Here is a 21,994-nt window from a genome sequence, read left to right on the forward strand (position 1 = left end):
GCCCTGTCGTAGTTGACTTCTATGAACACCCGCTTCTCCGTTTCTCCGGACAAGGGATACACCAGGCGAACAGATGAACATCATAGGGCGCTTGCAGCAAACAAAGTGTACCCTACGGCCCCCTTTGATTTGGCTGGGTAGGGTAGATGTACCAATAGTGGAGGTACTAAGCACGATTGAACTTCATTGAACCGCCTACATTCAAGAAGCGTAATTAATGTACTAGTTTATGTTGTAACGGGAAGTAACGACCATTGACTTAATGAGAAAATTGATTTCATCGCAGTAATCCACGGCATGTCAGTGAAAAATAATACCTCCACTATTGGTACACTGTTCCTTTAGTTGCGGTATATTTTTAATTTGTATTCCTATAGTTGCGGTATCCGTTGTTTTCTCATCGGATCCTCCACTATAAGAACACTTTACCGCAACTATTGGTACAAGTAAGTGAAGTTTTAGAAATTTTAGTGATATTTCATCAATTTTAAAGCAATTTGAGTGGTCTTTTCAACTATTCCATGTATCAAGAAGCCAATACGTCGATTGGCAGTGTTGGTTCTGTGGCTAGTGTAATAAAATCAGTGAAAACGGCACTACCGCAACTATAGGAACACCCACAACTAAGGGACCCTAACTGTTTGAAACGGAAAACATGTCATGTTATGAAACGTTTCCCAGCAAAATCAAAGGGGTCCGTTGCAATGTCATATATAACAGGTCCGGCTCTTAGTATGTGTTTGCTTGTATTAGTCACGAAAAAGATGGAAACAAACGATCAGCTGATGGTGACGACAAGGCTGCGAAAAATTTTGTTCGCAGTTTCCTCAACGTGACGTCATCTTCGGCTGCTTCGTGAACTTTCGGCTCGCCGAAGTTGCCATTGCACAACTACCACTTCAAAACTGATGTTATCACAAATACTGATTTGATAATCGCCCGCACCTCTAGATACCCCACATCGGGTCCGTTGGGCACACTAAACAAAGGCTGCATATGGTGCAAATAGAAAAAAGAGCAAAAAATGCGAGGAGGGGAACGAAAGAACGAACGGGGAATGAAAGAAAACCTTCGCAGTGCTTCCAAGGAGAGTGAGAGAGGGTTCGGTGCTAACAGTGCTGGGTGGCCACCAAAGTGGTCAGAGCCAGGCGCACTCAAAAAGGGGATGTGCTCTTCGAACTCAAGAAAAATTCTTCGATCAAGTAATCAGTCTACCGGGAGTTCGTTAAGTCCTGGGCATCAAGGCAAGTGTTGAAACCCTTATCGTAGAAAGTTGAATACAGAATCGGAACGAGATCAAAGATTTAAATGAAATTCCAAAGTTTTTCAGAGCCTTATTGAAATCCTTTCGATAACTGCAATTGGGTAGCAAACAGAACAGAGATAATGGCAATCCAAATAGGGTTGCCATCAGGGTTGCTACATTAAAATCTGAATTTTTCCTTAGAATATCTGTATTTCTGTATCCTGGAGAAACATATCTGTATTTTAAATTTGTATACTTAAAAATTGAAATAATCATGAGATTTAACAAGAAATTCAAGCAAATACTAATCATTTGAAACCTAAATGCAGAATAGTCACAACAGGTCACAACTCAGTTTGAATTTTTAAGGTTTCAAAAATATTTATTTTCATATTTGCTCAAAAATCTGTATAAATCTGTATAATGTTGGCAAAATTCTGTATACAGAATCTGTATATCTGTATTTTTGCAAAATATCTGTAATCTGTATATACAGATTCTTGGTCATAAAATATTCGCAAAAATCTGTAAAATACAGATAAATCTGTATACAGTGGAAGCTCGTTATAACGACAACTTTTATAGCGACAAAAGCTCTCTTTAGTGACATGTTTCGGTCCCTTGAAAAATATTTTAATGTTATAATTGTTCTCTATAACGACTTTTCCTTATAACGACGGTCCCTTGCGATGTCGTTATAACAGGCTTCAACTGTATGTGGCAACCCTGAATCCAAATCATAGGCCGATACCTCAATCAGGAAGTAGTCGACAGCTCATATTAAGATTGTGCCAAAATCAACGGAATCTTTGTATGTGTTGCTGTGCCGATTTGGGTGACCAGAAAATACGGAGAGAATGTCAAGGAAACAACGGAGCATATAATATACGACCGCCATCTTGTGCGGGATATACGAAACCGCAAATGTTCTGAATCGGGAAAAGACTGTGCAGAAAATCAGCAGAACGTACGCGGAATACGATCAGCAGAGGGATAACGCAGGTTTATCTTTGCAGCACCGACGGGCGTAATGTAATATCCGAAATAGGCCGTCGAGGCACCTGGGAGCTACAAGTCATGTGTTACCTGGAATCATTGGCACTTGTCCGATCAGCATCGAGATTATGGTCGGGGCTCCTATGAGCCAAAGGTCTCCCTCCACCGGAATCGCAGGACCGACCTCGGCGTCTGCGCGGATAGTATCGGTTCGGAAGACCTTTCGTCGTTGGGGAAATCTGCGTCGGAAATCCATAGCTGGGGATTATTCTGAGAAGTACATAACGTATGAACGGCCACCCGGAATCGCTAGACTTTGGTTGGTATTCTACTGGCTAGAAAAAACGCTTAGCGGCAACATCGGTTCGGAAGATATTTCTATGTTGGGAAACTCTCCATCGGTGTAGGCAAGCTCCATCGTCGGCGACTAGACTGCGTAAAATCAGTTGAGAGATGATCAAGAAACGCTAGTGCTGTTTTGATGCAGTGTGCGAAATCGCACGTTCGAATGATTTGTTATTATGTGAGAAGTCCTTCAAGATATGTTTTTCATTATTGCTTTCGTGGCAGATCTGAAGAGCAGACTTAAATAAAGTAGATCGTTTTAATTTGATGGCAGCAATTGTACAATTATTACCATGACTATCCAACAGGTTATGGGCCCAGAAACGTCTGGATACACTGAAGCGATTTGACATGTACAAAGATCATTTTCTTAAGAGTAGCAAGCGCATACCGAATGGTTTCTAAAGAAGCCGTTTGCATTATAGCGGGGATCATGAAGGAAGATGCTCAATGCTTCAACAAAAGAGGTACCCTTGGAGTCCGCAACGCATGCAATGCAGCCCACAGACGCTCAGACGGTTTGACCAACATTGATACTCATGTTGGTGCTATGTTTGACTGTGTATGATGCTGCTTGGCGAACTAATTTGACTGTTTGTGAAACCGATTTGACGGTTGACAAACCAGTCGGTCAAAATCAAACGAGTTTGTTTTTGCTCGGTGGGCGGAGCTAAATGTTTGACGAACTGATCGTACTATCTGTAGGAATGTTGCACGAATATCAAAGTTAGCTTGTCAAATTGAAGCTTCGGCGTCTCATGAACTGCCGATGCAGATGGGTAGCAAGTTCAGTACGTCGCACAGTGCGTTGCTGCATAGACAAAAATAAGATTTCTAGTTATTCTATCCGACGATACTTACTACCACAAGTGTTTATAGATAGTATCCATTATTGAAACAAGTATTGATAAGCTATACAAAGCACTAACACTACTACAACAAGCGTCGAAAGTATCAGTTGCCGGAGTAGCAAAAACAAAAAAAAATGTCGCATGTTTTTAGCATTCTTTTCAACTCGTACGGAGAGTGTTGAAACAAATCTATTCAATCAAAATCTAAAGGAGAGCATGCCTGAAGGTTGATAATGTATATTTGATAGGATACACCAATTTTAACTTTGAATATGAGTTGGCTATGAAATCAAACTTGAAATACTAACATCTAACTTTGATTATCGATTCAAAAAAAGTTCCACCGGGTTCCGCCCTAAATCACGCATAGACATGTTGCTTATAATGTCGTCTAAGAGGTCTGAAAGATACAACTGCAACTCCCTGCAATTCTTCGAGATTTTGGCTATTTTTAGCTAACCAGAACAAATATGAAAATGAGTTGTTGGTGATTAAAAAATCCGAAAATCTTGCAACGCTATGTGATCCTGGCTCAACCAGACATTAGACCAGAGCTAGTTTATGGTTGAAATAATATATTTTAATTGTAGTTTTCAAGATTTTATTCAAAATTTATATTGAAAACTGAAAAATAAAAAAAAAATGCGATCATTTTGCACAAAGGCGTATAAGTCATTTTTGCAGCCACGAATGAGAAGTGATATATTTGCAAATGACTTCTTACATCAGTATGGGCAATACAAGTACAAATTGCTAGGTTTTTCTTGAAAAATAATGAAATTGGCGCTTGGGGCAGTTTTGCGATTATGCGTATATTATGTGTTATTTATGCAAATTGTAGCTCTTTTGACCAGAAACAACTTTTACCAAAGTGCTCAAATGGCTTGATCTTCCAGTTTTGATTTTTATCCCGCATCTCCATACATTCAACGCACTGTGCGTCGGCTAGAATGCGTGTGCTCCCGATGAAGTTGAAAGATTTACAGTTTCCAATCGCTAGTCCCTTTACGTCGCTGTGGTCTTCGCCTTTTTATGACTCGCTTACAGGGCCTGACACCAACCCCCTAAATTTCCGGACCATTCCCCCTAAATGTTCGGAGGGCCATAGTGCACAGATTAGCTTAGAGTGCTTCTCTGGCACTCAGACGATGTTAAGCCACCCCTGACATGGGGAATAGACGCTGTTGTGAGCCACTCCTAACATGGAGTACAGACGCTCCAGGTTTGCAGAAGCAAAAGCAGAAGTAAACCCCTTTTCCCTGTCAGCGACCAAAGATCCCACCGGGGTTGGTTACCCGATCTTCCCAAAGGTTACTCGTACCCCGGCCAGTACCGCGAGGAGGTGGGCATAGGAGTTTCTGGGCAGGAGGCTAAGAACCGCACAGAGTGGTCGATTTCATTCCTTCAAGTACGCGAGGTACCATGCCCAGCCATTTATCAACATTTTTCACAAGACGACAGACTTTTGAAGTATTTTCCGTACTCTACTATTCAAAAAGTATCTCTTGAAGAGTAGTGATTATGAGACACGTGATTATACGTTTGTTCCTCAGATATCTGAAACCGAATAATTTTTGCGCTTGAGGTTACGAAAATCGGCGCAACTACCCTTGTACATTTTTTTTATGCTAGCATTGTGAATGCAACATCATGGTTATCCAATTCGACTATGGTTCATGGTTATAAATTTACTTGGTTGACAACACTTCAGATAACAAAAAATACCTATGCCTTTATCCTTGAGCTATCTATCTAGACTCTGCTTATTTGTCGAAAATTAACGTAGATGTGCATCAAAACAGACTCGTAGATCCATTACCCTTCTCACCATACACATGTAGCAATTATCCCGATTCATTGTCATAGCACCGAAGCGTTGTTATTGTCACGCGTTTCAAGCTTTTAAACAAAACCCACTCTTCGCACATCCAAGCATTACGTGAATCATAGCATCACTTATTAAAACAATCCATTCACCATCTCTACCGCATCTGTGCGTTACACGCATGCCCTTGAGCTTAAACTTGATCTTCATTGGCCTGTGAAAATTCTCTCTCACTCTTCGTCATCGGCTTTGGAGACTTTGGACCATTGATCTCCATTTCGAAGATCGACCGGTAACGATTTTTGAATCTTTCACCTTTTTCTTGGACCGGCCGGCCTGTTGTTGACGGACATGTATAAGCAATTATTCCATTAGCTTTGCGTGTCGTTGCACTGGCATACTGGCAAGAATCATTGAACTGTGAGTTCCGCGAGAAGTTTTACCTACATCGAGGGCGGAATGATTCTGAACAGGGAAGTGTTCACATATATGGAAACTCATAAAGAAAATTTATTATAATATAATATAATCATATTCTCTGGTTCATCCTAGGGTTGAGCACAATTACTATTCAAGCCCTGATTTTATTCAGGGACGTCCTTTCATAAGCTCATAGGTCCTTTTTGAAAGTTACTTATGAGTTAGAAACCGCTCTATGTTTTGAAAACATTTATTCTATCACACCGGAAACATGCGTAAAATTCAAATCGAGGACTCTCGGGCACGATTCTGGGCAATTTTACGCATTCTTGTTAGAATTCGTCTAAACCTACCATGTCTTACGTGTCTCAATTTTTTCAACCCACGCTACAAAGTTTGCCGGCTTAGTTTGTTTCGTACATGGCTCTCGTCTAGGCTGGCTCATCTGGGGGTCAAACTTTTGCTTTCGTTCCGCAGCTCGTCTCTCCACTGCTGTCTATCGCTGCTGAGCACGTCGTCGTCAGTATGCAGCATGAATGGAAATGAGCATTGTTGAAGGCATGGACTTGCAGTTCGAGTGGTTGGTGTACACCATAGGTTCCCAAACTTTTTAGAGTGAGCAACCCATTTTGCGACTCATCAGTGCAAAATGTTTACATGAAGAAATTTTTTAATGCCTTTTGTGACGAGTTTCGTTCACAAAGTGAGATAAACATGCGACATTTTTATTTGCACCAGTCACAGATACTGGTTTTTGATATTTTACTCATTTGCATTGTATATGTTGTTTTTTGACGTTAACTACGTCTTACGGCAATATACTGGGTGTCAATTGAAAATCTAAAATGTTGCGACCGTCACGAAATTATGTAAGATTTTGAATGGTAATAACTCAGCCATTTATCCGTAGATTTTCAATATTTTCCCACCAATCGGTCGGAAATTTATACAACATTTTACTCAAATGGAGAAAACTTTTGATTTTTTACGATAGACTGTCGAAAATTGGGAAAATGTCGACCCCTTTCTTACGCAACCAAACTCGTTCATACCGTTTTGATTCATATTACTGACAGCTTCATATTCCGGACACTCTCGTTTGTATGGGAAACATTTCACACGAAATGTTTCAATTTTCGCCGTCCAAAAGTTCTCATTTTCGAGGCTCGTTTTATTAGGTTTTTTTTTCCATAAATATCATTGCAAATTTATAATGCCCAACTACCTTAGACGTCTCTTAAGTGGTTAAACGATTTCAATTGATGATTTGACTGTTCCATTAATGATTATCATGAGCTGTCCGTAATTCGAATCAAAGCGTCCGGAATATGAGGCAAAAGTGAGGGAGCGTCCGGAATAAGAATCATGAAAAGGCCACACGTTTTGATTTATTTAAAATTATTCAAGTTGCGAACGCGTATTCTTCACCCACCATCCGAAAGTTAAGGGCTTCCGACGCTCGATAACGCTAAGAATTCATACAGAATGATTTATTTTGTATGGTCCAAGCTGGGTTATACTTCACTGAGGCCTTAAGTGTCCGTAATATGAATCAAAACGGTATTGTCTTCCACGATTCTTTTGGGTTGGGAAGCGCACTATAAAGGAGACCATTTTCAGCTTCTTCGCTCATTCTTCTTTTGATATTAACTACATCTTACGGCAATTAAAAATCTAAAATGTTGGGACCGTCACGATATTATGTTAAAGTTTGAATTAAAGGAAGGCTGCAACTATGAAAATCGACTACAATAGACCATTTCCGTCAGACCTTACCCCCAATTTTTATATTTTTTTTCGAAAGGCGATTATTTTTAATGATTATTGACGCTTTCAGATATTTTTTATATGCACTCCTGATTTTCTTACAATTTTTTGAAAATTTGGGGGTTTCAACCCTACGGGTATAGAAGGTGGAGATTTTTCAAAATTTATAACATCCCTGCATCGAATGTTTGTAGACACAACAAAATGGCAAATCCAGCAGCAACAAAATTGACTCGCACGTTGATTTGTTGCTTATCAACCTCACGCTAAACTTGTTCCGCTCAAAAATCAGTACCGGGTGGACAAAATCGGCCTTCTCATGCAGCATATGTCCAGTGCAAACAGGTTGTATTCATTATTGAGCGTAATGATAAAATCCTAAAACATCATAAAAAACATAATGAGTAAATTACGCATGGCGAAAAACGCTCGAAATGCAGAATTTGCTTCTTTTCTTTATTATGAAAACATGACAACGTAGATCGAACACATGCGATGCGTGAATATGGTTTAGCGTGCTGCTTTTATGCCCTCAAACAGTCACCGAAATCACAAGAATTCCACGAAAAATGGCCGTCGTTGTAATCCAAATAAACATTTCATCTCATTGCCTGAAGCTGCTGTGGTGCGCCGGATGATCCGCGATAGGTTCCTGATCTCTTGTGGTTTTGTGGCCGGCGGAAAACTGGTAACGAAGATTCCACGGCGCGGAAGCACATCATTTTTATTCCCGGATATCCATGGAAGCCGGGGCGGAATCCAAATCAAAATAATATATTAATCGAACAGCTCTTGCTACCTTGAAGGCGGCATTGTTCCGGATTTCAGATTGGGATCAAATAGCTTATAAGACGATATGCTGCAACACAATCATATTTTACGTCGCCAGTTTTCCAATGTTCGCAAAACCGGGAGAGAGCAGGAACCTTTTCGAAAATTATTCAGCTGGAGCACCACAGCAACTTCATGCGAAGGATAAGAAGGGGATCTTTAATCTTTTCGTGAAGAATTTCGTCGCAACGGCTATTTTTGCTCTCTTCCTGATGGTCATTTCCAGTTCGTCTTCGTCATCGCGACGCTAAAATTACGGCGATTATCGCAACAGTTATCCCTAATATTGTGATTAACTTTACTGAGCTGGAAGAGTTCTAGCTAAACGAACGCTATTCATTGAAAATTGTGTTTCCGAAATTATAAGCTCGTCCGAATTCAGCAATATTTGACTAATTATCCTAAAATTTGATCAACGATTGTCCATGTAAACATCTATCCCAATGTTTTTTAAGTAACCATTTCAGTAGCCAATGATTTAATAGACCATTTCCGTCAAAAAATTTTATTTGCTCATGAGCTTTCTTTCAATTAACTAAACGAACTTCCCTAAGGAAGCCATATGTTTTGAGGCCCCTAACTATTAAAAAACAATGAAAAACTGGCGGCACGACAGTTCACCCCACGGTCCCCTACATTTTATTTCTCTCGGATTTTTAGCAGGCCCTATTTTTCCCTAGGATTTTATCTCCACGTTGTGGTGAATTTTGATCAGCTGTTCCTCTGCGGTCTCCACTCAAGCTTCTGGATTTACTCCAATGGTTAAGATTTACTCAGGTGGCGCAGATCATTGATGCGTGACACTACACTCAGGCAAATGGACTATCGATAAACATAGGAACCCCTTATGAAAATTCGCCACAAGAAATCGAGTTGAAATTCATAAATTTGCCTTATGAAACCAGAATTTGAAAACTAAAAACGTTTACGCGGCAACCTGGAATCGAACCAAGAACCTTGCGATCGATATGCCCGAGCGTACACCACGCGCCTATCGACGCCTTGATGTGGAGTAATGCTAAAACTATACATAAAGCGTTCGTATTGCAGTAATTGTTCCACCTTTCATAAGGCAAAATGTATGAAATTCGATAGTCTAGTTCGCTGCGTGTAGTTCTCTCTTTTATTCTTTCGCTATTCTTATGCAGAGCAAACAGTGACGTCAGTCGGAAAATAAAAGAAAGAAATAGTGGCACGCATCAATGATATGCGCCACCTAAGTAAATTCAGAACATTGGTCTCATCTTTGTTGATCTTCGGGTTTGGATGCACTAGTTGTTCCTTTTTTTGGTAATGGTGGTGACTGCAATCCCCACATCCGTCCCGGGAACGACCTTGGTACTGGTGCTGGCCGTTCAAATATCTATCTTAACAGGTTCCAACATCGGAACCTTAATGTTAATTGCGTGCGCAAACATATTTCCCCGTTTTATTTTCAAGACCCCAAACAAGGGGAAACTGGAACCATCAGGAAGAGAGCGAAAATAGCCGTCGCGACGAAATTCTTCACGAAAAGATTAAAGATCCCCTTCTTATCCTTCGCATGAAGTTGCTGTGGTGCTCCAGCTGAATAATTTTCGAAAAGGTTCCTGCTCTCTCCCGGTTTTGCGAACATTGGAAAACTGGCGACGTAAAATTTGATTGTGTGGCAGCATATCGTCTTATAAGCTATTTGATCCCAATCTGAAATCCGGAACAATGCCGCCTTCAAGGTAGCAAGAGCTGTTCGATTAATATAATATTTTGATTTGGATTCCGCCCCGGCTTCCATGGATATCCGGGAATAAAAATGATGTGCTTCCGCGCCGTGGAATCTTCGTTACCAGTTTTCCGCCGGCCACAAAACCACAAGAGATCAGGAACCTATCGCGGATCATCCGGCGCACCACAGCAGCTTCAGGCAATGAGATGAAATGTTTATTTGGATTACAACGACGGCCATTTTTCGTGGAATTCTTGTGATTTCGGTGACTGTTTGAGGGCATAAAAGCAGCACGCTAAACCATATTCACGCATCGCATGTGTTCGATCTACGTTGTCATGTTTTCATAATAAAGAAAAGAAGCAAATTCTGCATTTCGAGCGTTTTTCGCCATGCGTAATTTACTCATTATGTTTTTTATGATGTTTTAAGATTTTACCATTACGCTCAATAATGAATACAACCTGTTTGCACTGGACATATGCTGCATGAGAAGGCCGATTTTGTGCACCCGGTACTGATTTTTGAGCGGAACAAGTTTAGCGTGAGGTTGATAAGCAACAAATCAACGTGCGAGTCAATTTTGTTGCTGCTGGATTTGACATTTTGTTGTGTCTACAAACATTCCCAAGTAACAATTTCAGTGCTTTTTGATCTTAGATGTTATTTATGGAGGTTTTATTAAAGATGTAACCATTCCTAACAGATTTAATAAAGCATTTCAAAGTGCCAAACGTTCTTTTCGGTAAAACCCACTTTAAAATGCTTTGTAGATATCTACAAGAGCTCCTGTTAAAACTTATTTGCTGGTCACATTTTTTGATAATAAATTGTATTTTGAAGGAGCTGTGTAGTGTCTATTAAAACCTATACTTAAAACCTCATCTTGCTTGTCTTGTCAAGGCATTAGTAAAACTTCTAAGACTACGCTAAGTCATGTTAAAGCCTTCTTAAATCTCAACTGTCTGATGCATGTTATTGGGTTGCAGTCTGCGTGTGGTTATCAATATCATTATGTTGATAATGATAATCACGTAGTTAATTATGGATTATTCAGAACGCAAACATAGAAATGACAAATATTCCTCTCGATGAATTAACAGAATATCGCATATTTTTCCCATACTTGCCTGAACTTTCCGTTCTAGTGGGACAACTATGCTGCACACAACAGCTGAGCTACACGATAAAAGCTTTCATTTTTCAGGCACTTATCACTTACCGTTTTCTGCATCAATACAACCGATCAAGCACGACGGGCTTTATTATAACAATTCATTCAAATAAAACAGTTAGATACATAACGGCACAAATTTACCTTTTATTTACCTTTTTGACAGCACTAGCTTTCCTGAGTGCATTAAGTTTAAGTCAAGGCTCCCTAAAAACCAATTTGTCTTAGTGCAGAACAAATATTCTGATTTAGGAATATTTTAGCCAGTGAGGGTTTTGCGCACGGGTTCTTAAGATCAAAAGCGTTTATGAATGATTATATTGTTCGGAATAATCACCAATTGATCTTAAACCATCCCAGACAAGACCAGCAAGATTTAACTGGATGGAATCCATTTTTATTGTCGCCGTTTCGGATTGATAATTACAATATGCGTGGGAAATTCCAATTTATGATTGAGATGAGCATGAAATCATTCTGAAAATGGAATGGAGTAAAATATTGGATAGCCAATAATGATGTCTTAATTATGGCGCGTTGCTGTAAATCGAAAAATTTTATGTCATTCCACCAGTAAATTTTTGTTGGCAGGAATTTCACGCGATAGTAAGGAAATTTTCTGCCACGCAAAAAATGATTATTTTAATTTATTATTATGAGTCGGCAGACATCATGATGGTTTCAATATCAAAAAAAGTTATGGTTTATAAACAAATTATTGGTTGATGTTTGTTCAATTATATGCTCTTAACATTGGTTTTATTCTGTGTATTAGGATATCGTAAAAGATTTAATACCGCTAGTTGAGCTCAATAAGGCTATACAATAGCTCTTATGAATGTTTTATAGCATACAACAAGGATAGATGTATTCATACGATACAAAAGTAAGAAGTTTAGAAACGGTTTTAAGGTATAGTCTTAACAACCTCCTGTAGTGTGGGCCTTTTCAGGCTTAACGGAGTTTTATCAAAGGTTTATTAGGGTTATTAAGACTAATAAGTTCTAAAATGAGTTTTAACGATATGGTGGTAACAACAGCTTGTAGTGAATGAAAAAACTAAAAATGTTACTTGGGATTCGATGCAGGGATGTTATAAATTTTGAAAAATCTCCACTTTCTATACCCGTAGGGTTGAAACAACTGTGCCGCACGACAAAATTCACCTCAAAACCCCAAATTTTCAAAAAATTGTAAGAAAATCAGGAGTGCATATAAAAAATATCTGAAAGCGTCAATAATCATTAAAAATAATCGCCTTTCGAAGAAAAATATAAAAATTGGGGGTAAGGTCTGACGGAAATGGTCTATTCAAATATTTCATCAAAGTAGTATATGAAACACTTTTAGAGCTTTGAAAAATGCGTAATTTGGTGAGTGAAAAAACTCGCTCTCTCTTTCCATTTTGGAGTTATTGTCGTTTATCTCACAAAAACATGCCTAATTTGATTGTGAATATCAATGATTGGGGCAAACACAAAAAATATCTTTTGACGGCATTTAAAAGACAAAATAAAATTGTATATTATATAAAAAAATACAGATGTGTTATATTTGTAACTCCGATAAAATGTTTTGAAAAACATAGGATTTTTAACAGAAAAACTTCAATAACTTTTGAACTTGCAGGGCCTGACACCAAACCCCTAGAATATTCGTAGGACAATTCCCCCCAAATGTTCGGGGGGCCATAGTGCACAGTTAAGCTTAAATTCTTTACTCTGACATGTGGAACAGACGCTGTTGTGAGCCGAACCAAAGTTACCACCGGGGTTGGTTACCCGATCTTTCCTAACGTTGATCGTACCCAGGCCAGTACCGCGTGGTGGTGGGAAGCCATTTACCAACCGGGGCAAGTGAGAACTAAAAAAAAACGATAGTTCACACAAATTGTTCAATATAAATTTCAAATGTTAATATTTTGCAAATCTAATAACACGATCACATTTTTGCTGTTGTGTGCATGGATTTGATCGAATAATTTCGAATTTGTGAAAACCTTAGAAGAAAGTAGTAAAATGAGCGAAAACGTATTACGTATACGTATTTTGAGATTGATCTTGTTTGATAAATATCATTTATTTGAATGTTATGTGCGACTTTCTAGGAAAATGTTTGAAACATGTAGGAAAATTTTGAATCCGGTGATTTTTGGTAGATTTCACTTAGGCAGTATTAGATTTTTGAAACACCCAACTTTCAAAATTGAGTATGAGTCGTAACGCTCGAGCCTTCTCCTCTTCCTTTGAGCGTTATGACAAATTTGTGTTATTTGTCATTGAAAAACTTTTCCGAAATGAGCTCTAACGGATGGTCCCCATTTTCCCAGATTCTCACTTGCTCCGGGGTATCCTTAAAAAAAAAAAATACGCATGCAAAGAACTCATTTTCTACATAAAACCTTAATTTTTGTTAGGTAATGAATGTAAGATAGAGATGTACCATTCATGCATTGAAAATACTCCATTGATAAATATTGATTTGAACTTCTTACTACAAGAGACATTGCGAACAATTTTACCCCCCATTTCACGGTTCATTTGTATATTATAGATGAATAATTACAAATATATTACAAAGTTTCGAGGAAGCATTCAAAAACAAAGTAGATAAAAGCTTATTAGAATGCTTCGTGACCCACCAGTGATAGGCCCATGACCACCCAGGGGGTCGCGACCCACCGTTTGGGAAACTATGGCGTACATATTTACACACTTTACATGATCTTCCACGAACGTCTAGGAGGAAAACTAGTAAATCTAACGCGGTTTTTTTTGCTTAGATCCGCTTCAGTGCAGATTGCTCTCAGAACGAATCGGCATCACGAGCTGCCACTGTTGCGTTAGTGCTACTCGAAGCCTGACGCCGATCAAACGTGATTCTTGAAAAGTGTCGTTCCGGTCGTTCGCGGTCGTGCTTCCTGATGGCGAGAGCGTTGAGATTGTGAACGTGCGTGAGATTTTTAGATTGTCGTTTTAAGGTTCAGGTCAACTGTTCACGAAATGAGTGCCAAAGTGTGAAAATACCCACAAAGTGTATTTCAGCTCTTTACCTCCCTTTTAATAATATGTTTCTGGCAACCGTTTCTAGAACCAATTAAGCCAGTTAGATAGGATAAAGCATGTGCAAAAAAATACGTTCAACTTAGAATGGGTGCACTCAGAAGTGACGGGAAGCTTGCAGTGACCAATGAAGTTGTTGTACCCATTTAGTTGAGGTTCAATGCAGATCAGTTCAAAATCAATGTCAATCAATGACAGCGCGTGGTAGCCGAAGCTGAAAAAGTGTCGATTGATTTTGGTCACATCCGTTTGAGCGTCGACACGAACGTATGAAGAATGAAGATACTACACATTGGTTTGGAAGGAGTAATTTATGAGCATACTATTTAAAAATACCAATTATCCAATTGATATGTGATAGAACACATTTTGAATGCCACTTCTGGGAAATTAATGGGGCTTGCGTTAAATTTTGGTATATGGGTTACTTATTCCGTGCATACCAGTGATTCCCAATTATGATCGTTTTGTACTCGATGTATTTGATGCGGGAGGTACATCTTTTCCACTAATTATCAGCCGTCAATAAGAATCTAACACAGCTAAAAATATGTTGTTAATTTCTGTTTTATTTCATGCACATATTTGCAGCATCAATATAAACTGAAATGTCAACTTCAAATCGTTTATTTTTCAATTGAATGCACTTTGAATTCACACGATCATGTAACATTCAAGCATCTTTAGTTGAAAATAAAATTGATGCTGTAAAAATAGATGAATTTGATTTACTTCTACTGTAATTTTTTGTTTACGCTACATTGAAATTTAAATATTTTTATCTGTAAAGATACAGTAAGGTCTCTCATTACTCACCGCGACCCACTTTTATTTCACCGTAATTTCTCTGCCGTATTTGATAGCAAAAAGCTGATTTTCGTTTGTAGCTGAAACATGATATAAGCTTATTTCCCACAGAATTTTGTTTAAATTATTTGGAAAATGGAATCAGTTCATTGGGCCGATGTATGTTGGGCCGGAGCTTATTAGGTTAAATGGGTTATTTGGCCGAAGAATGTGAGGCAGAATGGGTCATTAGGTGGAAGCATTCGAAATATAACGATCCAACCTAACGTACTTCATTCTAATGACCCATTTCCTTGAAAGACATCTGGGGAATTGCCTGTGCATAAAGTGGGTGGTAGCGTTTAAGGTATCTATGCCTATCATCTGCTTTCTGGGTGGGCCCTGTCACTACGACTTCAACTGTTAACACGTACCGTAATTTCTGGTAAAATTGGCGCATTCATGTTTTTTTTTAAATTTTTCTCTTTAAATTCCTTTATTAGTAGCGTGTCACATTCACTGAATACCGTAAAATAGGGTGAAATTGATCACTTTTCATCATTCTATTCTATAATATATGCTAGGATGCATGTATTATCATCTATATATTTTTTTATCATCTATATAATGTTTAATTCTTCTTCTTCTTATTCTCCTTTTCTTGGCATTACGTCATCACTGGGACAGAGCCTGTTCAATAAGCACTTCTACAGTTCTGAGAGCTTTCTTTGCCAAAATGTATATTAATCTAAATACCGTTTTGATTCATATTACGGACACTTAAGGCTTCTGTAAATAAATAGAAATCTGTGTACTTCTTATGATTCTTATTCCGGACGCCACCTCACTTTTGCCGGACAATTTGATTCAAATTCTGGACAGCTCAAGTAAATCATAGGTAGAAAAACCAAATGATAAATTGAACACGTCAAACCACTTAAAAGACGTCTAAGGCAGTAGGGCATTATACATTTTAATAGATATCTTTTGAAACTACTTATTAAAACAAGCCTCAAAAGTGAGAACTTTTGAACGGCAGAAAATGAAACATTTCGTGTGAAATGTTTCCCATACAAACTAGAGTATCCGTAATTTGAGGCTGTCCGTGATATGAATCAAAATGGTATGCAGGCGAAATTTTGATAAAATGGTAACAACATGACACACATTATTTTTAGGAATAAAAAAGTAAAATTTATGATTTCGGGCCTAAGTTGACTAATCATTGCGAATGAATATTCAAGGGTGGCTTCAAAACTTTTGCAAATCGTTTTGAAATTTGTCAAATAATATTGTGGGACTTGTTCATACTTTTAAAGCGAATTCCTCCTGCTGGACATCCATTCCTTATTAGCAAATTGGTCCTGGAAAATGTTCCCCGATTTACCTGAAATTCGATATTCAATCTTTTAAAAGTTCACTCTTCTCTCGAAATTCCTCCAAAAAATCATTGAATCGAATCTAGTATAGATATATTTCGTTGAAAGTTTTATTAGAAATTCTCCTGTGAATTTCTACGAATAGTTTTCCAAAAAACATTACAAATTCTTCCGTGGAGTTCATCAAAAGTCCTTTAAAAATATTTCCAAAATACTTCACAAATTGCGTTAAAAAATCTTCTGTGTTTTTTGCTTTTGAAATTTTACTTCAAATTCCCGGATTAGTCAATAATTGGAAAGAAAATTGTTTTTGAAATGTCTTTTGCTTTTGAATCTTCAGAGGAAATTTGTTGAAAATTCCCAGAAAAACTTTTGCTTCCAATTAGCGTAGCGGTGAAGGAATCTGTAGAAAAACATGTAGCAAAATAACTGGGAAGAGGAAAAGATTTATAAAGATAGTTATAAAGAAATTTTTATTGATCTTCGTTAAAACATTTCTTTATTTGGAATTTTAATTATTGGCAGAATCCATATTCGTGGTTTGAGTTTTTGTGCGATTCGAGTGCGGAATCTCTAGAGGCTTTCTGGCAGAGTTCTAGAAAACCAGAAGTCAAGGAAGGATAGATTTCAAGGATAATTTTTGAAGAAGACTCTGATGGACCTTCTTGAGAAATTTGTTTTTTTTTGTTAATGCATTAGAAAGGTTTCCACTATCCTGTAAGTTACCGCCACAAAGAAGATTATAAATTATCTTTCATTGTACCATTGCCCATCTATTGTTATACCTGCTTCAACATTTTGTTGTTTCTCTTTTCTTCGCATTGCGCTTTAAGGAGCTTCGTGCAAAAATCTTTCCATAATCTAAAAAGAAACATTTTAAAGAACCTAAAAACGGTATACTATAGGAGCTTTAAAAATTGACAGATTTCTTATACGTATGGTTCCAGATTCCTGAAAGTACATAAGGAATTCCTCAACAAATTTTCAAAGTAGTGCAAAAGTTTCCACTACGATTTAAATTTATTAAAATCTTACATTTTCGTGATAATCTTCTACAGTACTACAAAATAGTCGATAAAAGATCCTTCAAAAAAGTTTGTTTGTAGTTTCTAGGGCCAGGTTCTACATCAATATGTTCACCATATTATCATGAAACTTCGGAGTTCACACAAAATATCAACTTAGACTTCAGTTACAATCACTTTCAGTAAAAATTCCACCCGTTTTAACACCAATCATTTTCTGTTATGAAAGACGTTGAAAAAAAAACAAGAGTTTTCTTAGTAAATCCTACAAGCTTTTCTGTGAGGTACATTGTCAACAAGTTGCAAAAACGCTGTGGTTTTATTTTTTGTATTTTACGACAGGAATTCAGTATTTTTTCCGAATTGTATGTAAGCTGCCATTATTCGAAAAATTACCAACAAAGTTCTTTCAAACTTTGTTTTGTATGTGTTTCTTTAGAAATCTGACATGGAGTTGTTCGTAGAGGAATTTTTAAAGTAATCCTAAAAAATATTCAAAAATTCCTGGAGTAGTTTTAGAACCAAAAAATGGAGAGTGGATAAATCTTTAAATGTTATTTATGAAAGAATCCTGAGATAACCATTTGCAAAAAAAATGGAGTTATTTCCAGAACCTAAAAGAATACTTGATGGAACTTCTGGAGATTTTTTTTGAGAAGTTCATGAATATATTGCAAAATCCTAGTGGTGTAAAATTTCTTTTAAAAAAAATCCAAAAGAGTCGTTTGTGCGGTATGAAGGAAAAACTCTCTGGAAAATGCATAGATGAATGTTTAGTAATTTTTCATAAGAATCTTAGGAAAACAATAATATAATTCTTTAAGAAACCTTGAACAAAATACTCAAAAAATCTTTGAGTATTTTCGCAGAAGAGTTTTTGAGAACGGCCTTCGACTGATAGATTTTGCCGCCTCCAAGAACATGGCCATTCGTAGCACCTATTTCCAGCACAGCCTCCCGTATCGGTACACCTGGAGATCACCTCTGCAGACAGAATCGCAAATCGACCACGTTTTGATCGATGGACGGCACTTCTCCGACATAACCGATGTCAGAACCTATCGTGGCGCTAACATTGACTACGACCACTACCTGGTGATGGTAAAACTGCGCCCAAAACTATTCGTCATCAATGATGTACGGTACCGACGCCCGCCCCGTTAAATCTCGAGTGGATGAAACAACGGGTTGTTGCCAATGCGTACGCGCAGCATCTTGAGGCAGCGTTGCCGGATGAGGGCGAGCTCGATGGGGCCCCTCTTGAAGACTGCTGGAGGACAGTCAAAGCAGCCATTAACGACGCTGCTGAAAGCATTGTCGGATATGTGGACCGGGGCTCAAGAAACGATTGGTTCGACGAGGAGTGCCAGGAGGTTTTAGAGGAGAAGAATGCAGCGCGGGCTGCAATGCTGCAACATGGTACGCGGCAAAACGTGGAACGATACAGACTGTAGCGGAAACAGCAAACCCGCCTATCCCGGGACAAAAAGCGCCGCCTGGAAGAGGTGGAATGCCAAGAGATGGAGTTGCTGTACCGTTCTCAAGAAACGCGGAAGTTCTATCAGAAGCTCAACACATCCCGCAAAGGCTTCGTGCCGCGAGCTAAGATGCGCCGGGATGAGGATGGGAGCATCTTGACGGATGGACGCGAGATAATCGAAAGGTGGAAGCAGCACTACAATGAACACCTGAATGGCACAGAGAACACAGGCACAGAAGGTCAAGACAGCGAAAGCGATGGCTACCTCAGCACAGCGGACAGTGGAAACCAACCAGCTCCCACGATCCCCATTCAACAACACTCATCAAGATAAGCCCGGGTTGGTTGGCCGCTTGTCTGCATCGGCTGATAGTCAGAATCTTGGAAACGGAACAGCTACCGGAGGAGTGAAAGCAAGGCGTTATAAGCCCTATCTACAAAAGGGCGACAAACTGGAGTGTAAAAATTATCGTGCAATCACCATCCTAAACGCCGCCTACAAAGTGCTATCCAAGATTCTCTTCCGTCGTCTGTCATCTATAGCAAACGGATTCGTGGGAAGTTATCAAGCAGGTTTCATCGACGGCCGCTCGACAACGGACCAGATCTTTTCCGTGCGGCAAATCCTCCAGAGATGCCGTGAGTACCAGGTCCCTACGCACCATTTGTTCATCGATTTCAAGATGGCATACGATAGTATCGACCGCGTAGAACTATGGAAAGTCATGGACGAGAACAGCTTTCCCGGGAAACTCACGAGACTGATAAGAGCGACGATGGAAGGTGTGCAAAATTGTGTGAAGGTTTCAGGCGAATACTCCAGTTCGTTTGGATCCCGCCGGTAACTACGACAAGGTGATGGACTCTCGTGCCTGTTGTTCAATATTGCGTTGGTGTTATGTGTAGACCCAGGCTTGACAGCCGGGATACGATTTTTACGAGATCCACTCAACTTGTTTGCTTCGCGGATGATATGGACATTGTCAGCCGAACATTTGAAAAGGTGGCAGACCTGGACACCCGCCTGAAACGCGAGGCAGCAAAAGTTGGACTGGTGGTGAATGCGACGAAGGCAAATTATCTGCTAGCTGGTAGAATCTTGCTGATGGCTGACAATAACGTTAGCCGTGAAATACGGAGGCGCATCATCAGTGGAAGTCGGACCAACTATGGCCTCCACAAGAAGTTAAAAAGCTCACGCATAACCTACTTAGTTTTCACATTTGGAATGTTTGCTTTTCGGATTAACAAAACGACTTAAAAAGATTTTCAACTTTCGCAGCCTAACCACTACTTACATTGCTCTGTTATGTGACATATTCACCAATCAAAACATATCACTACTTGAGTCGATTTTTGATTGGAATAAAAATGTCATAAGTAATTGAATAAAACAGTGCGTCATTTTGTCATCATTTTTTGTGGTATATAACAGAAATTTCCTAGTTTTTTGAAGCGAACTTATTGCATGCAAAATTTAAGCAACATACACAGGGAAAATGGTAAAAACAGGGGTTTATATTAACCCGTATAGGCATGAGTGAAAGAAAAAAAACTAAAACTCTCGCCACTGGGGGTTTTTTTTATTACCGTACGGGTTTGGGCCGAAGGGTCTCAGATTTTCATGAAACTTTTTCCACAGGCAGAGCTCATGGATATATGAATAAAAAAAAATTGAGAAAAATTCAGGGTCGCCTATTTTTCCGGAAAACTCAGGTGGAAATTTTTTGTTTTCCCTTGACACTACTTACTTTGAAAAATCATAACTCAAGAACGAAGCATCGTAGAAACAAAGTTTTATATTAAAATTTAAGCAAATTTTCTCAAAAATCCAAAAAAAATATAAACTGGAAAAAGTTTTCCACAAAATTTTCCACCGTTGGGAAAATTCGTAAAGAAAAGCCGGAAAAACTATGCCCGAACTCGTGGAAAATTTTCATAAAAATATTTTCGAGAAGGTAATTTTATAAGCTTCAATCACTGAAATTTTTGGAATGCACTTTTTTTTCGTTTTTGAGTTATGGCCAATTTTGTGAAAAATGTCCAGATGTGCCATATAAGACTTTTCTTTGAAAAATCATAACTCAAGAACGAAACATTGTAGAAACAAAGCTTTTATATGAAAATTTAAGCAAATTTTCTCAGAAATCCAAAAAAAATATGAACTGTAAAAAGTTTTCCACAAAATTTTCCACCGTTGGGGAAATTCATAAAGAAAAGCTGGAAAATCTATGCCCGAACTCGCGGAAATCTTTTAATAAAATATTTTTAAGAAAGAAACTTTATAAACTTCAATTCTGGTACTTTTAGGATGTACTTTTCTTTAGTTCCTGATCTATGGTCAATTTTGTAAAAAATGCAAAGATTTGCCATACATGCCTTTTCGTTTAAAAATCATGACTCAAGACTCATCATGACTTGTCGAACCGGATTCAAATTATCTCAAAAATATGAAATTTTTGAAATGGAATCAGTTTCCCAGGACATTTTTCACTGTTTATGAAAACAAATAATGAAAACCCGATTAGCTATTCCAGCTTTCAAACAAAGTATGAAAAGAGCGATCAATAAGATCCAATCCTACAATATTTTTCAATACGCTCATTTTTCGTTCCTAAAACATGATCAAATATTGCTAGGATGAGCTGTTTGAACCATATATTTACAAATTTATAAGTTCATAAACAAAATTTCTTAAGAACGTAGTTTAGAAACAAAGTTTTCTTCAATCAGAATGTAGGCAATTTTTTCCTGTTAGGTAACTACAAAATTGACAGTTAAATAAATGGGTAGACAATATGACAAATAGGTATTTACCAATTCAAGTTTAAAGCGTTTAACTGGCTTGAGAATCATAAGTTTACCAAAAACTAACAAAGAGCAGTGAGAAAGTGCAAGTGTTGTCTATCAGCTGTATATTCCTCGTTATTATTTTTTGGAAAGTGAAAAATGTTTTCCCGAAGCTGTTGAAATGGACAAAGTTCAATATTACGAATACAATTCTTTATGCTGTAACCCCTTCGGACTGGACGGCCACAAATCAGTAAGGACAAATCTACGATCGATCAGCCAAGGCCTCATCAGTAAGCTTCATTCGAATGGAGT

At 38.3% G+C, this 21,994-nt stretch overlaps 1 protein-coding gene across 3 annotated transcripts in view; it reads left to right on the forward strand.

Annotated features, from left to right (window-relative positions):
• Positions 1 to 13,952: 13,952 nt before the first annotated feature.
• The window catches only part of LOC5567302 (phospholipase B1, membrane-associated), a 96,996-nt gene continuing 88,954 nt past the window's right edge, over positions 13,953 to 21,994 (forward strand). For 2 of the 3 annotated variants that reach the window (XM_021851153.1, XM_001651691.2), the window contains exon 1: positions 13,953 to 14,106. The gene's annotated coding sequence lies outside the window, so the exon portion shown is untranslated. Of the gene's footprint in view, positions 14,138 to 21,994 lie in introns of all 3 variants that reach the window. The other variant, XM_021851154.1, reaches the window with a different exon arrangement.

This window comes from Aedes aegypti, chromosome 3 (genome assembly GCF_002204515.2).
Source record: "Aedes aegypti strain LVP_AGWG chromosome 3, AaegL5.0 Primary Assembly, whole genome shotgun sequence".
Classification (NCBI taxonomy): Eukaryota; Metazoa; Arthropoda; class Insecta; order Diptera; family Culicidae; genus Aedes; species Aedes aegypti.